Below are 15,393 nucleotides of genomic sequence, written 5' to 3'. Positions count from 1 at the left end.
TGGTAATGAAGTGGTAATTCTAGCCCAGAGGTCTCAGTTAAGTACTGCTATGGAGCAGCCACACCAAGACTTAGGAGCCACAGGGTAGCAGCCATTCATCCTCACTCACTACTCTTCATGCTGACTGGGCAGCTCTGCCATCTAAACTGGGTGCAGCTGATCCTTGCTGAGTGTGTTTAACGGTCCCCAGAAAGCCAGTGGCTCTGAAACGCTGGTTTAGGGTGGTCGCAGAGAAGTTAAAAGTACACATAGGGGGTTGGGGATTTAGCTCAGTGGTAGAGCGCTTGCCTACCAAGTGCAAGGCCTTGGGTTCGATCTTCAGCTAAAAAAAAAAAAAAAAAAAAGTGCACACAGGTACCAGCCAATTTCAACAACTACCTGTGGCACTTTTGTCCCCATCTCACTAGCTAACTCAAGTCACATGGCCACTACTAGAGTCACTGAACAATTGGACTGTGTAGCATGAATCTTAAGAGGTCTTATTAATAAAAACAAACCTGGAGCCAGGTGTTGGGGTGAACACTGAAAGATCAGAGAGACAGAACCAGCCACAGCTAACCACACCTCGCCAATTCCTCGGCTGATCCTGTTTCCTCAAACCAGAAGCCTCTGTGTCCAAATGGATCTCAGCTGAACTGCTGCTCAAAAGCCTAAAAGCTTAACTGACCTAGTTCCTGGTTTTTATGCCTTACATACCTGTCTGCTTCCTGCTATCACTTCCTGGGATTAAAGGCATGAGTCACCATGCCTGGCTATTTCCAGTGTGGCTTTGAACTCACAGAGATCCAAATGGACTCTGCCTCCAGAATGCTAGGATTAAAGGTGTGTGTGCCACCATTTTCTGACCTCTATGTTTATCTAGTGGCTGTTCTGTCCTCTGACCCCAGATAAGTTTATTGGGGTGCACAATATATTAGAAAACACAATATCACCACTGGACTGCGTGGAGATGGGTGACATTAGAGTCATCATTGCTGTTTTTCTATCACAACCCACCACCAGGCCAAAAGTATTCACCACTTTTCTATAGCGAGAAATCCATGGAGTCTGTTTAAAGGGCAAAGGATTTAGTAAGGGGAAAAAAATCACTGGACAGAACAAAATTGATACAGGTTCTGGAACATTGTTCCAGCCACCTGGATCAGTCTTACATCCAAGTCCCACACTGGAGCAAAGAAAGCTGCCTACATGCAACTCAAATCTTAAGGGTACGCCAGGCCACACCCCAGGGATTTATACTTCAAGGTCATAGGCAGTTGGAGCAGTTTCCTGCTGCATCTCTAGGGGTGGTGCTTCAAGGTCATAGAAAGAACAGCTATCCACTATACCTTTCTACATGCTAAATACACTCTGCCCCATTCTAGAACCCTGGAAGTCATATCCAGCCATAGGCTCAGGCTTGGAACCCAAGATTTTGAGATCTTCATCATTGGATATAGCCAATCTTAATCTACAGTCCTGGAAACTAAAACAAACGTAAACTACCTTTTGACCCTTTAGGAGACAAAAATCCTCAGTCAATACTTCCATTCAGGGTGGAATTAAAAGGGGAACATACAATGACCATTAGCAATTCTGATTTATTACTAGAAAAATGTTGCATGGTACCCTCACTGAAGTTCCTTTATCCATCTTCCTCTCTGCTCCATTTGTTACTCAGTCATCTTTTTGCACCACTGTTTGTCTCTGTTCTATCCCAAGTTGATGGACTCGACAGATGTGAGCACCGTAGTTGGCTTTTTCTTTGGACCACCAACCAGCTCCCAAATAAAGACATGGAGACTTATTATTATGAATGCTCGGCCTTAGCTTAGGCTTCCCCACTAGCTCTTTCAACTTAATTGAACCTGTTCCTATTCATCTACATTTTGCCTTAGGGCTTACCTTTCTTTCATTCTAAATGTCCTACTTTCCTGCTTCCTCTGTGTCTGTCTCTCTGGTATCTTCTTTCTGTCTCCGTTCTTTCTTCCCCCAGCCTAAATAGAGCCTCCTCCTACTTACTCTCCCTGACTGGAAGTTCCACCTATACCTCCTCCCTCATTATTGGCCATTCAGGATTTTATTAGACCAATAAGGTACCTTTAGGCAGGTAAGGTAAAACAACAACACATCTTTGCATAATTAAACAAATGCAACACATCTTTACGTAGTTAAACAAATATTGTGCCATAAACAAATGCAACACATCTTTACGTAGTTAAACAAATATTCTGCAAAAAGAATACAGTGCTTATGAAACCAGGATCCTGAACTCTGGGAAAAGCTCTTGCTTTATTTGTCTCTATGTCAGCATCTGAGACTCTGTCCCATCTCAGTTGGAAGAACAGGTACCCAACATAGAATACCAAACTCAGGGGCCTTACATAGCAAATCAGGAAAACTACAGGGAAAACCATTTTGTTGGAAAAGAAATTCAGATGATCCATGAAGTTCCAAGCTCCATGATACTCTGGAATGCAAAGAACTTCAAATCTATAACATGCCTTATTGACAGTTTCCACATCAGTGAGTTTATGAGATATTCTCATTCGGTGTTCTGGCAACCAAATTCTAAGCCACATGACCACCTACCAGTAACTGGGGCGGATACTTGACTCTTGTTTGCAAATACACTATGCCAAACTTGGATTTACTACTTGGATTGAAAAGATAAAAGAGGACAAATGGCTTTTTGTTTAAACACAGGGGGATCAGGATTAGAGTTGACAGATGAGGCTTCTAGAGGAAGAGGAGGTCAGAACATTGACGTGTCTCTGATGGGCTTCAGTTCTCAAGTGGCCCTTGTGTCCTGGTGACCATGCATTTCCATGCTGCTCACCACTGCTTTTGATCTCTCTTCTGTCCTCTGAGATGCTTCTTTATCATTTCTTGGGAAACAAAAGAAGCCAATGAAAGCCATGCATTGGCATGGCCACACCTGCTGCATCATCTGAGATACAGCAACACGAAAAGTCTACAGAGACTCAGCTAAGTGGACAGCATAGAAAAGCGTGAACTGGGAATTTAAAAGCACGGAGAAAATCCTCTTTAAAAGCTGTAGCGGGTGATCATCACAGCAAAATCAATGACTGAAAATCAGTTCTGACTGTCAATAATTGGATCACTTAATTGCCCTGCTTACAAAGTTAATACCAATTCAGATGTCTGCTCTAGAATCCATTCTGCAGCACACTGCAGTAGACATATTGAGTAGGGCTGGCAATGGAGCCCCACCACAGTTATTAATTATGAATAGGCTTTTGTAAGGTCAATGGTTTTACTTTAATAGGAACTGGGGGCCTGTGAACACAAGTTCCAAATATCTTAGACTTGTTTGAGACCTATATCAAAGGACAGAAGTACAAGCAGGCATTTATAGTTCATTCTGCCTGGCAGAAAACTGAGGGTGAGATCACTGAATACTTTGGCGTGAGTTCAGGGCTCGATTTTATTATCTTGTAGCTGCCTGTAATCACAGATGAGGCATCAAAGGCCAGCTGTCCCCCATGAACCTTGACAGTCTATATAAACTAATTACATTTTTATGAGCCATCTTTTCAGAGTTTTGAAGAGAGGGCCTATTAAGCCAAGTTCAATATGATCTACAAACTTTAAAAGTTATTATTATTTACCTAAGTTTCCACAGAGTGTCATGATAGATGACATCCCTGGCAATGCTTGGCTTGGGTGGCTATGAACTTCATCAAAACAATATTCTGCCTTTTTTTTTTTAACATGGAAAGATGAATGTTAGTGCAGCAGGGATTCACTGTGCACATGGATGGTATTAATGGGGCAAGGAAGATAAAACAAAAATACATCTTGGATACACCAAACCTGTTTTCCTAAATCCACTAGGCTGTAGATTACACTCCTTACCCCTCATCCCTCAATTCGCCACACACAACACCATTTAGCCTTTTATTTTGCATGTCATTCTTGAAGCCCCTAAAGAAGTTAGCTTTCAGCCACAGCACCACTCCCATGCAGTTTGCACCTCTCTTGTCTCCTGGGGCTCCTCTCGCTGTTCCTGGTTGCCGTGGATCTGCTGCATGGCCACCTGGACTGATCTGCCTCTTGGAGATGAGACTTGTTGCCAGCCATTTATGTGGTGATGTGGCTGTGCCATTTGGGGCATATTCTATGCATTCTACCACTGGTAGTCATTTTTCTGCCTCTGGATGTTTATTACTACAAGTTGTCCTCATTGGCCCACTTTGATGCTTACTTTCCCTCGTATCCGCCCAGGCAGAGAGCACTGAGCCAAGCTGACACCCCCCCCCACACACACACACACACCCTTAATCACACATCTTCCTGGAGAGCCAGGAGATTCTAGCAATCTCTTTCACATCATGTTCCCATAGAGAACTTCTTCATGCTAGTCTCTTGCCATCCTGTTCTTTGTATGTAAGCACAAAGATCTTTTCCATTCCCAAGCAGATAATGCACCTCCCAGGCTTGAGGTAGGAGTGGTGTGGACATTCAAGCTTTGAGTGTTCTGGGCTAGCGAAGTTGCCACTCAGCCACTCCCGTCTTGGCTGCTCATATGTACCTTTACATCCTGACCTTGCACTTGTGCAGAGTGATCTCTTTGCTCTCGATTCAGATGTTCCTACCCCGAGAAGTTTCCACAATGCATAACTCATTTCCTACTCTCACGTCTGTGAATGAAATACCCAACTTTGATTGACAAAGATGCTCCTGAGCCACCTGGCATCCAACATCTGGAAGCACATAGTAGGAAAGTCATGGGAGCTGTATCAGCCCATCTGTCGTCTACCAGACTCCCACTCCTCCCCAACCCAGGACGTGGTCCTGTTCTGCATTGATTTCATGTGAAATGGACTCTTCTCTCTAAGTGGGATCCTCAAAGCCCCAACTCCTGAAGTGCTTTCCCCTGCTTCATCACTTGCTCATGAAGCTGTGATTGCCTAGTCACAAACCTGCCTTCTCCTTGGTCTTGAGCAGGAGTGTCCTAGCTGGTACTCACTTGGCATTTGGTGAATGGCTGAAAGATAGCTTGACTTACCACAAGTTTAAACTGACCTTTAGGTTTATCTTATTGTCTCTGATGTGTTTGTTCTTAGGCTCAGTCTCAGGTTCAGCTGTACTTTGCCTGCAATCTATTTAATTGTCTGCTTTTCCTACCAGATCAGGCTTGTTTATCTGGAAGTCCTAGCACAGCCTCTAGATTAGAAACTTTCTGTAAATATTGGTTGATTTGAATTGCAAAGAACCAGTGGCTTACAACCCAGCATTATCCAGCATAGGAATGGGGGAGGAGAGGGACACGGAATTCGAGGAAGAGTCATCCATGCTGCTGACATTCACCTTGCAAGGGACAATGCTGACTCAGGGGCAATGGCTCCATGGCTACTGAGTTTTCTTGGACAGTTCTGCCGTGACTGAAGTATCCAGTAAAGGAAGAGGCCCAGCTAAGGGAAATCTGAGCTGAAGGGGCCTGTAGCTGCCAAGGAGGAAACTGATCAATAGAATAGATTGCTGCCGCTCAGTAAGGACTAAATCTTTACAAAGAAGGGTTTTTTAAATTAAGGTATTTTGAAATAATAGGAGATTGTCATTGAGTTATAAGAAGGCATATAAAGGTCCTGTGTGTTCTTTGTCTAATCTCCCCTACTGCTTACATCTTGTAAAGCTATAGTATGAAATCATAACCAAGACATGGATATGGATTACAACCATGATACAGAACATGTCTGTAAACAGCTACCCTTCCTCACTTCTTACCCACAACTTCTCTCTCCTATTCCTATTTTATGACTTAATCATTTCAAATGTTATAGAAATGAAATCACACAATAAACAACCCTTTAGAATTAGTGTCTTAGTTAGGGTTTTAATGCTGCAAAGAGACACTGTGACCACAGCAACTCTTATAAAGGGAAAAACATTTAATTGGGGTGGCTTACATTTTCAGAGGTTCAGTCCATTATCTTCATGGTGCCACATGGTAGTGTGCAGGCAGAGAGGGTGCTGGAGAAGTAGCTGAGAGTCCTACACCTTTACTCACAGGCAACAGGAAGTGGTCTGTGTCACTGGGTGTGGCTTGAGCATATATGAGACCACAAAGCCTGCCTCCACAGTACCACACTTCCTCCAACAAGACCACACCCACTCCAACAAGGCCACACCTCCTAATAGTACCACTCCCTTAAGGGGCCATTTTCTTTCAAACCACCACAATTAGGAAGTTAATTTTAGCTACTGGTCCAGCCATTTTATCACTTAGTATTCCATGGCACAGATATATACTGCAGTTTATTTAACCATTCGTCCAATTAAAAAAAAAGACTCTGTGTGTGTGTGTGTGTGTGTGTGTGTGTGTGTATGTGTGTGTGTGTGTGTTTGAAAATTCCATACATGTAGGCAATTTGTTTTGATCATGTGTAGGATGAAGTGTTAAATGGTCTTATTAATAAAAACCCAGAGCCAAATATTGGGGTAAAAAGCTGAGAGATCAGAAAAGCAGAAAGAAGTGAGCCATGTTTTTACCCGCTTAGAGATCCTTTGCCAAAAAGACCTACTTCCTATATACCCACACCTATATGCCTTTCTGTTCTGCCATCTCATTTCCTCTCCACCTAGATACATCACTTCCTCTTCCTGCCCAGCTCTGTCACTGTTTGGCCTCTATGTCCAATCTAGTGGTTATTCTGTTCTTGGACCCCAGAGAAGTTTTATTAGGGTACACATTATATTGGGGGACACAATATATCACCACAGATCATGATCTCTTGGATTTGTTTTGCACATGTTTTATTAAGACATTTTACATTTATGTTCCTGAAGGAAATTGCCTATAGTTTTCTTTTGTTGTGTCTTTACCAGGTTTTCATGTCAGAGTACCTCTGGCTTCATAGATGAGTTTGGTAGTATTCCTTTCCTTTTTATTTATGGAACAACTCTTCCAGTTTTATTGTAGGATCTTCTTAGTGAACAGCTCACTCTCAGGGTCCCAATCTGAGGTATCACTTAGAGAAGAGAAGAAAAAAAAAAAAAACCTGTTGCGACAGCAACAATAACTAATTGAACAAGAGATAGAAATAGAAATACACTTAAAATTGATTAAAGTTCACTAATGTACTGCCAATGACTACAGAACAGAAAGTGGAAAAATAATGTGGAATGTGATGTGAAGACAAAACTATTTATGGTAAGTATAGAAATAATGAATGAGATAAAGTAAAATGGATAGAGATGGGGGAGAAATGGACACAAATGGACTCAAAGCTACATGAAAGGATGAGGAATGATGAAGAAATGTGAAGAAGAGGAAGAAGGAGCAAGAGATTTTTAGAAAGAGAGAAAAATATTTCCTAGGAATAAAAATTCACAAACAAAATTAGATTAAAAAATAAGAATAAAGTTATAAAGTAAATATAAGTTAAAGCCAAAATGCTCCTAAAGTGTAGTAAAAGGAAAAAGGAGAAATATTAGGGGCAGAAAAATAGGTTGTACAGTAATTAAATAATTGTAAATGAAGTTAGATACATGTAAAAATAGGATATAAGTACGAACATGAAAGCTTTTTAAAACAAATAAGATAAAGTAAAAATGTGGTTAGGAGTATAGGAATCAGGATAAAAAGGGAAACACAAGGAGGGAGAAATGAAGTGTTGGGTCTTCTTCTCAGGCCCTTGAAAACTGGAGTTTTCAGGGTGGATGGGGTGGGGAAGGTCTGTTGAGTTAGTGGACTCATCTCTCCTATGACTTACAGTGATGCTGAGACTGTACCAGACAAGCATCTGGTGTCTGCCTGAACTATACTCTCTTTAGTGTCCATCCCTCTTTCCTGCATATTAAAGGCTGAGGCTGCCCAAAGTTCTTTATAGTCTGTGGTTCAGTGGGTCCTCCCAGCCTCCAGAGACCCCTCAGTAAATATCTTCATATGCCAGGAAGGATAAGGATGTTCTTATGGATCTCTCTCAGAATTCTTTTCTATAAGATCGTGAGACTTTGTTCTGTTGATCTAATTTTCTGCAAAAGACTCACCCTCCAATAACATTGAATTTGAGATTAAGTTTCAACATATAAATTTGGAGATGGGTTATAAATATTTAGTCTATATAGGTTAAATAATTATAGGCTTTGTGTAACCTTAATGTGGCATCTATTGGTGTCTTTTCTTCATTTGGTGTGAAGCATTTCTATTTCTTGGAAAATGAGTGGTTTTTATCAGAATTTTTAGATTGTAATGTGAGACAGTGGATCATATTTAAATCTTCTGTTTTAATGGATTTTATTTAAAAGTTATTAATTAATGGAAAGAGTGGGTTTGCCCCTACCCTATTGACACCTGAGACTTCTTTACTCAGCCTTCATTGATATGAGGATGAACTGGTGTGTGTGGAGGGGAATCACCATTCATTACCACTATGTGTGGTAGAAGTTAGTTTTTTATGTGGTCTCACTTGTTCTGCAGTGGAGGTTGCTTCCTTGTCGCTGGGCAATGTTAAAAGCCTTTATTTCTCCCTGAGTCTCTCCTGACATCAACCTAGTGATCTAGAGGAAATTAGAGCTAGTCATTCCTGCCTGGTGAGTGTGAATATCCAGGTCCTCTGGGTAGTTTTCACCACCCTCTGGAGGGCCTTCATTACCAACCATCATGGAAGATAAATGTCCTATCTCCTTGCTTGACCCTTCCTGACACTGCCCAGTCAGGTTTGCGGAAGTCTTGGATCTCTGCCCAGCCTTGGTGGTATAGTTAGGGGTCAGGCTGCATCTCCTTACCTCTTGTTTATCTGAGCAGAATGTCTGTGGTCAGAAAGTTTTCCATTCTGTTATACTGTGCGTTTCCCCATTTCACAGTCCTTTGGCTAAAGAGAGCTGCTTGTCTTTTCTTACCTGTTCCTAAACCTATCAATGTTTCTATACTGCTGACTTCTTCATTTCCAAGCTTGGAATAGATGAGACAACCCAAGAACGTCAGCATTATGTAATTTCTTAGGCTCCAAAAATGTTCCCTAAATGGCATAGCTTCTCCTCTCCAAATTTAGAGTCTCCTTGCATCATTTTATTCATCCTCAGTTTTCAGTACTTAGTAGAAAAATTACATTTATAATGTTTTCCATGCAGAAAGGTAAGATCAGGATTGCTACTTTCCTCATTTTCCAAAGTCACAAATTCAGAAATACTTCCAAATTTTTTAGGAAAAAAAATACCTAATTCATTCTTACCTATAATATGCTGTGTAGACAGTCTACAGGTAATACCACACTGCAGGATGAATTTGTCCCCAGGCCACCAGTCTGTGATCTATGATTGAAGCTACTGAGACAGTGTGAGCTGGGTATATTTGGAGGTTTGTACACTCCAAGCAAGAATTCTTCCTCTATCCCACATTTCCTAATTCATCTGAAATTATTGAATGTATAACTCAGGTTAACTACAGAGATGATAAATGGGCAAGAGCTTACATCAACAAGCAAGCAAGACACATTCCTCTGTGGTAGATGTCATGATGGAGCTACTTCAAAACCAGATTGGGCTCTATGGGTAGATCCCTAGGTGAGCTGTCTTTCTTCTCATGGTTAGTTGTGTTTGGGTTTCTTTAGAAAGCACAGGCACTGTTTGTGTTGTCAAAGATTAGCATGGGGCAGTAGCACTGGCTTCAATGTCATCTATGGGGTTGGTAAATCTTAGTTACACTAGGTTCTGGGATCAAGTCCTGTCTTTGCTGCTGTTCATTATTAGAGATTATGGAGCCTTCTTCCATCTCATGGTAGGGGAGTAAAAATGGGAGATGAGGTCACAAGATCACATGGATGAAGGCCAAAATCCCAAAAGGACTGAGACCAGGTGTAGAGTTACAACAAGGATACCTTTGCCTGGAAGACCCTGGAGACAGGATAAAGATGAGGACATTAGTCTCAGTCTCAGCACAGTCTTACCTACCAGACCAAAGTTGCTAGAAGGGGCTGGATAAAAAGGGGAAAGGAGGCAAGGGTAGACACAGGAAGTCTATGGTCCATGCTTCTTTGACCCTTGTTTGTTGTAAGTGTGGGATTGAGATAACCAATTCTGATAATGAAATGCATACGTGACTTTGAGTTCCCTGGGATTTGAACCAACATTAATACTGAGAGTGGGGCTGTAAAAGGAGTGTGGTGGGCCCAGCTGCCACGGCCGCCCTACCCCTTTGTTGTGCTGCACTGCCCCTTGGTGCCTCTACCTGTCATAAACCCCTGTGCTGGTTAGCTCTTTTGTCAACTTGACACAAGGTAGAGTCATCCTGGAAGAGAGACTTTCAAGATGCCTCCTTTGGTTGGCCTATACGCAAGCCTGTGGAGCATTTTCTTATTTAATAATGATATGGGAGGGTCCAGCCCACTATAGATGGTGCCACCCCTGGGCAAGTGGTCTTGGGTGGTATAAAAATCATGCTGCACAAGTTATCTGGAAGAAGTTGGTAAGCAGCATTCCTCCACAGTCTCTTCTTCAGTTCCTAATTCCAGGCTCCTACTTTGAGCTCCTGGCTTGGCTTCCCTTGATGATGGACTCAGATGAGGATGTGCAGGCCAAATAAAGCCTTTGCTCACCAAGTTGCTATTGATCATGGTGTTTTCCACAGCAATAGAAAAGCCAGCTACTTGAACCCCAGAAGCAAATAAATTCATGTAACAAGGTGTGATTACAAGAGTAACACAGCCATTTTGTTACTTAAAACCATTACTGCCATCTTCCTCTCATACTGAGGCCTTTTCCACCTCAAAAATCTTGAAATCCTCAGAGGTGTCTGGTTATTCCACATTTTTATGTCTTTCTGCAATAGGAAGAGTTGACTTACTCAGCAAGGAAAAGGATGACAAATACTAATTGAATTTTACTTTGCAGAATCCTGCAGCTGGAGATAAAGAAGCTTAAAGACGTGACAAAAACAAACAAACTGCACGTAGTTTTTTCCTACATGGGCAAACACAACCCTGCCTGGCTTGTGTGCATGAGTTCCTCTTTCCCTTAAATGTGAGAAGGCCAAAGCCTCAGCTCACCACTGCCAACGGAGCTGTCCCCGCTACAAAGTGATTGTTCAGTGGCATTTACAGCCAACTGAAGAGTGGAGACAGAGCTTACTAGATACAGACAGACTGGACCCTGGTATCAGGCTATTACATCTCATAAAAGCAATAAAAATAATAGCTACTGCCAACCTTCTGTGTGTCTGGCACTGTCCCAAGGGACTGACAGACATAATTTCATTTATATTCATCAACCATATGAACTTATAAGGGCAACAGCTTGCTTACCTTAAAGATCAGGAAATCCAGGCTTACAAAGATTACATGACTTGCTATAGTTACATGATAGATATATTTAGAGCTGGATTTCCTGAAGATTTACATTATTTATTGTTCAGATCACTTTTTCCCAACAAGGGTGATTTTGACCCAACAATGTCCAGAACCATTTCTTAGTTGTCATAATGGGAATTTGCTATAGTACCTAAGATGCTGCCCAATGCCTTGTACTATGCACAAAAGCCTCCATCTCAAAGAATCATGTAACAAAACATGTAAACAGTGTTGGAATAGTACAGTTTAGGTCTAAAGGATTGGGGGAGTCTCAATTCCTGCATCTGCTCTCTGTCCTGTTCAGAATGTAGGCTTGGACAACCCATCTTGTTTCCTAGAGGCTCAGTTTCATCATGTGTGAAATGGGCTGGCCTGGATAATCTAAAGGTGGTTTTGCCTGCAATATCTTTTTTTTCCTGGGAAACTTTTGAATTTCATTTGTAATGGTCTTAAGTCTTTATAGTTGCTACTGGTACTTCAAACCAAAATAGAGCTCTTTGAAAAGTGTGTAAGTAAGGGTTTCTATTGCTATAATAAAACACTATGGTCAAGGCAACTTATAAAAGAAAGTATTTACCTAAGCTTACAGTTCAGAAGGTGATAGTCTATGATGGTGGGGCAAAGTGGAAAGAACAGCTTAAAAATAACAATGTGATATGCAAGCAGGAGGCAAAGACAGGTACATTAGTAATGACTCAAGTCTTTTGAAGTCTCAAAGTACCTCCTCCAACAAGCCATACCTCCAAATTCTTCCCAAAGATTCTGTAAGCTGGGGACCAAGTAATCAAATATATGTGCCCATAGGGGTCTTTCTCATTTAACCTACCACAAAAGGTGTTATACACATAGATTTTGTGTATATGTATAAATACGTATATAGATAGCCAGATGATAGATAGATAGATAGATAGATAGATAGATAGATAGATAGAGTAGATAGATATACTTTCTACATTTGTCAATAAAAAGTTCTCACATAACACAATTTTAATTATTACAATAGTAATTGCTCATTGTGATATGGACAAGCCCATCTCAATGAGTATATCCAGTTGAAGATGAATTGTTAACAGCAGAGCTGTAGCCAATGACATTTGTATAATAGACATGTAGACTAGAAAATATGTAACAGAACATATGAACTTGAATCTGGCTTAGGGTTCTTAGCATCAGCCTTGTTACAAAAACTTCTTGTTCAACATGTACCATCACACAATGTTCTTGGATATACAAGATTAACCTGCATATTTAGCAAACTTTCAATTGTTTCATTTGTTGCTTTTGTAACTTCATCCAAGGATTTGAAATTATGGAGAACAGACATCTGTTGTAGTGAAAATTTATTGAGAAGGTCAACAAAAGGAAAAAGGTAGGAATCTGCCTGATTAGAGAAGGGGGTATATTTTAGAATGTATAAATTGGCAGACCAAATCCCCAAGCCTTTGGGTGTCAGAGTAAAATGTAGCTATGTATGGATCAAAGGACATGACCATCTCTTGATGGTGAGGCACTTCAGAGCATGGGTAGGAGGACAATGCCACTTATGTGGCCCTTGAGTATAGCATGAATCTTAAAAGGTCTTATTAATAAAAACAAATCCAGAGCCAGGTATTGGGGTGAATGCTGGAAGATCAGAGAAGCAGAACAAGCCACAGCTTCCTCACCTCACCAATTCCTCAGCTGATCCTGTTTCCTCAGACTGGAAGCCTCTGAGTCCTCATCCAGAATAAATCTCAGCTGAACTGTTGCTCAAAAGCCTAAAAGCTTAACTGCCTCTAATTCCTGGTTTTCATGACTTATATACCTTTCTGCTCCCTGCCATCACTTCCTGGGATTAAAGGCGTGAGTCACCATGCCTGACTGTTTCCAGTGTGACATTGAACTCACAGAGATCCAGACAGATCTCTGCCTTTGGAATATTAGGATTAAAGGTGTGTGTGCCACTATTTTCTGGACTCTATGTCTATCTAGTGGCTGTTATGTTCTCTGACCACAGATAAGTTTATTAGGGTGCACAATATTTTAGGGAACACAATACCACCACACTTGAGATATATGCAGCAGGCCAGGGCAACAGAGCCCTGAGGGTTTTTTTTTTTTTTTTTAACGTGCTTCATTTCTACTGCATATTCAGGGCTGCAGAGTATCAGACCACAAAGGCCCCCATGAACATGTGGAACACAACAGACTCCTCATAACCAACTCTCATAATTCCATCTATATCTGCATAGGTACCTCCTGCTCTTCTTTTCCACAAGGGAAGCTGAATGCAGGAGCCTCAACCTGACCTGTTTACCTTAGCACCCTCTGCACCTGCCTCAAAGAATATCTGACAAGAGACTAATCCTTCTGTACTACCAAGATCTCTGTGTTTTAAGAATTCAAACTCCCTGAGGGTTAAGGGTAGCCAGCTGGCACTTTACAGGTGACAAAGAAATTGAAAGCTGTGGGGGGAAAGTCCAGAAGTGAGACAACAGGACTCAAAACCTCTTCCTGGAGAGAATGGTTAGCTTTTATATATCAGAATATCTGTGCACAGCTTCTTTTGCTGTGTAACAAAGAGCCACAGATCTAGTGGTTTCACATGACTCCCATTTGTTGTCTTCTAGATCAATGTGTCAAGAGACAGGGTCCTCTCTTTAGAATCTCACCTGGCTGAAATTCAGAGGTCAGTCAGCCTGTCTGCCATCTCATAGGGAACTTGAATCCTTCTCCAGCATCCCTAGTTATTTGATAAATTCAGTTTTCAGATATGCAGATAGGATCCCAGCTTTGCTTCTGATTTTCAGACAGAGGATATTCCCTCCTTCTACATACTTTGTGAAGGTAATAGCAAGTAGTATGTATCAGAGACATCCCACAGTTTATTTAACTCCCTAATCAGGGATCATCAAATTTTTTCTTAAAGGATCCATTGTTTTTTTTTTGTTTGTTTGTTTGTTTTGCTCCCTATATTGAGGGGTAACATTGAGAGTATTATACATGATAGAAACCCAATATGAACATTTAAAATAGTGCTATTTTGGCCTGCAAGTTGTAAACTACATTAGCTAATTTAGCCTCTGAGATATAATTTGCTCATTTTTTTAATACTGAAATAGATTTTATACATACTTCAGGGATGAAGACTCAAAGACACACATGCCTTTGGGATACTGATTTCATGATTGAGCAGTGGAGGCTGAGTGGGGATGGGAATCTGATTCTAGTTCTCAGGTTCGATTCTTCCAGTCATCAGAGTCCATGGGTTCAGCACTACCCTCTCATATTTTAAGCCAGGTTCCATCTCCCTCCCTTTCTATTAAGTCCCACAGGGCACCAGAGCTAGGATGTAGAATATCTTTGCCTTGCACTTATGGATGGAGTTGCTATGTAACACTCTGTGTCCCAGCCTACTCACTTCCCAGGTAGACAGAATATAGCCCTAGATGTGGTCTGGTCCCTTGGGCAGATTGGGCACTATCTGATTGGGTGGGTGAGGAATTTAGGGTATCTCTGAGGCAGATAGGAGATATAGTCTTGGTAGAGACCCATCTTTCCTCTATCAAGCCATCCTTTTATATTACAACTAATAGTTTTCCTTATCTGAACACAGAAATCACCAGATGAGTCTTCTAAAAGCTAGAGTCTTGGACTTTTCCCCTAGACAATTTAACCAAGTAGGTCTCAAGTAGACCTAGGAGTCAGAATTGCTTTGAAACTTAGGCATTTGTGGTACAAAGCTAAGATCCCCTAAGAGTCTCATCTGCCAATGAGAGTCAACTAGAATGCTTGTCAAACTGGTACCATCCAGGCTCCTGCCCAGGTGGTTGTTGTCATAGAAGATGACTGGGGACACACTGGAAATCTTTTCTTCTATCCCAGCTCCCCATACACTTGAGTCAATGCATCTGTCTCTCAGGGATCAGCAGCCGCCGACTGGAGAGCTTGTGAGCACATAAGCAGCCATGTGAATCTGATGGTCCCCAAACTATAGGAACAACTGGGGTGAACAAACCAAACAAGCACACCTGAGATAGGGTAGACTCCAGATATTTTGCTTCTAGCAATCTCTTAATTAGACTTTAATGACATTTAATCCAAGTCAGACAGTGGGTGTTAG

The 15,393-nt window shown here is 41.4% G+C and overlaps 1 protein-coding gene across 4 annotated transcripts in view; it reads left to right on the top strand.

The window, feature by feature from the left end:
* The window catches only part of Clstn2 (calsyntenin 2), a 608,806-nt gene that overhangs the window by 249,375 nt on the left and 344,038 nt on the right, over positions 1-15,393 (top strand). The window lies entirely within an intron of this gene.

This window comes from Onychomys torridus, chromosome 7 (assembly GCF_903995425.1).
Source record: "Onychomys torridus chromosome 7, mOncTor1.1, whole genome shotgun sequence".
Lineage (NCBI taxonomy): Eukaryota > Metazoa > Chordata > Mammalia > Rodentia > Cricetidae > Onychomys > Onychomys torridus.
This window is presented reverse-complemented; position numbering and strand designations above follow the sequence as displayed.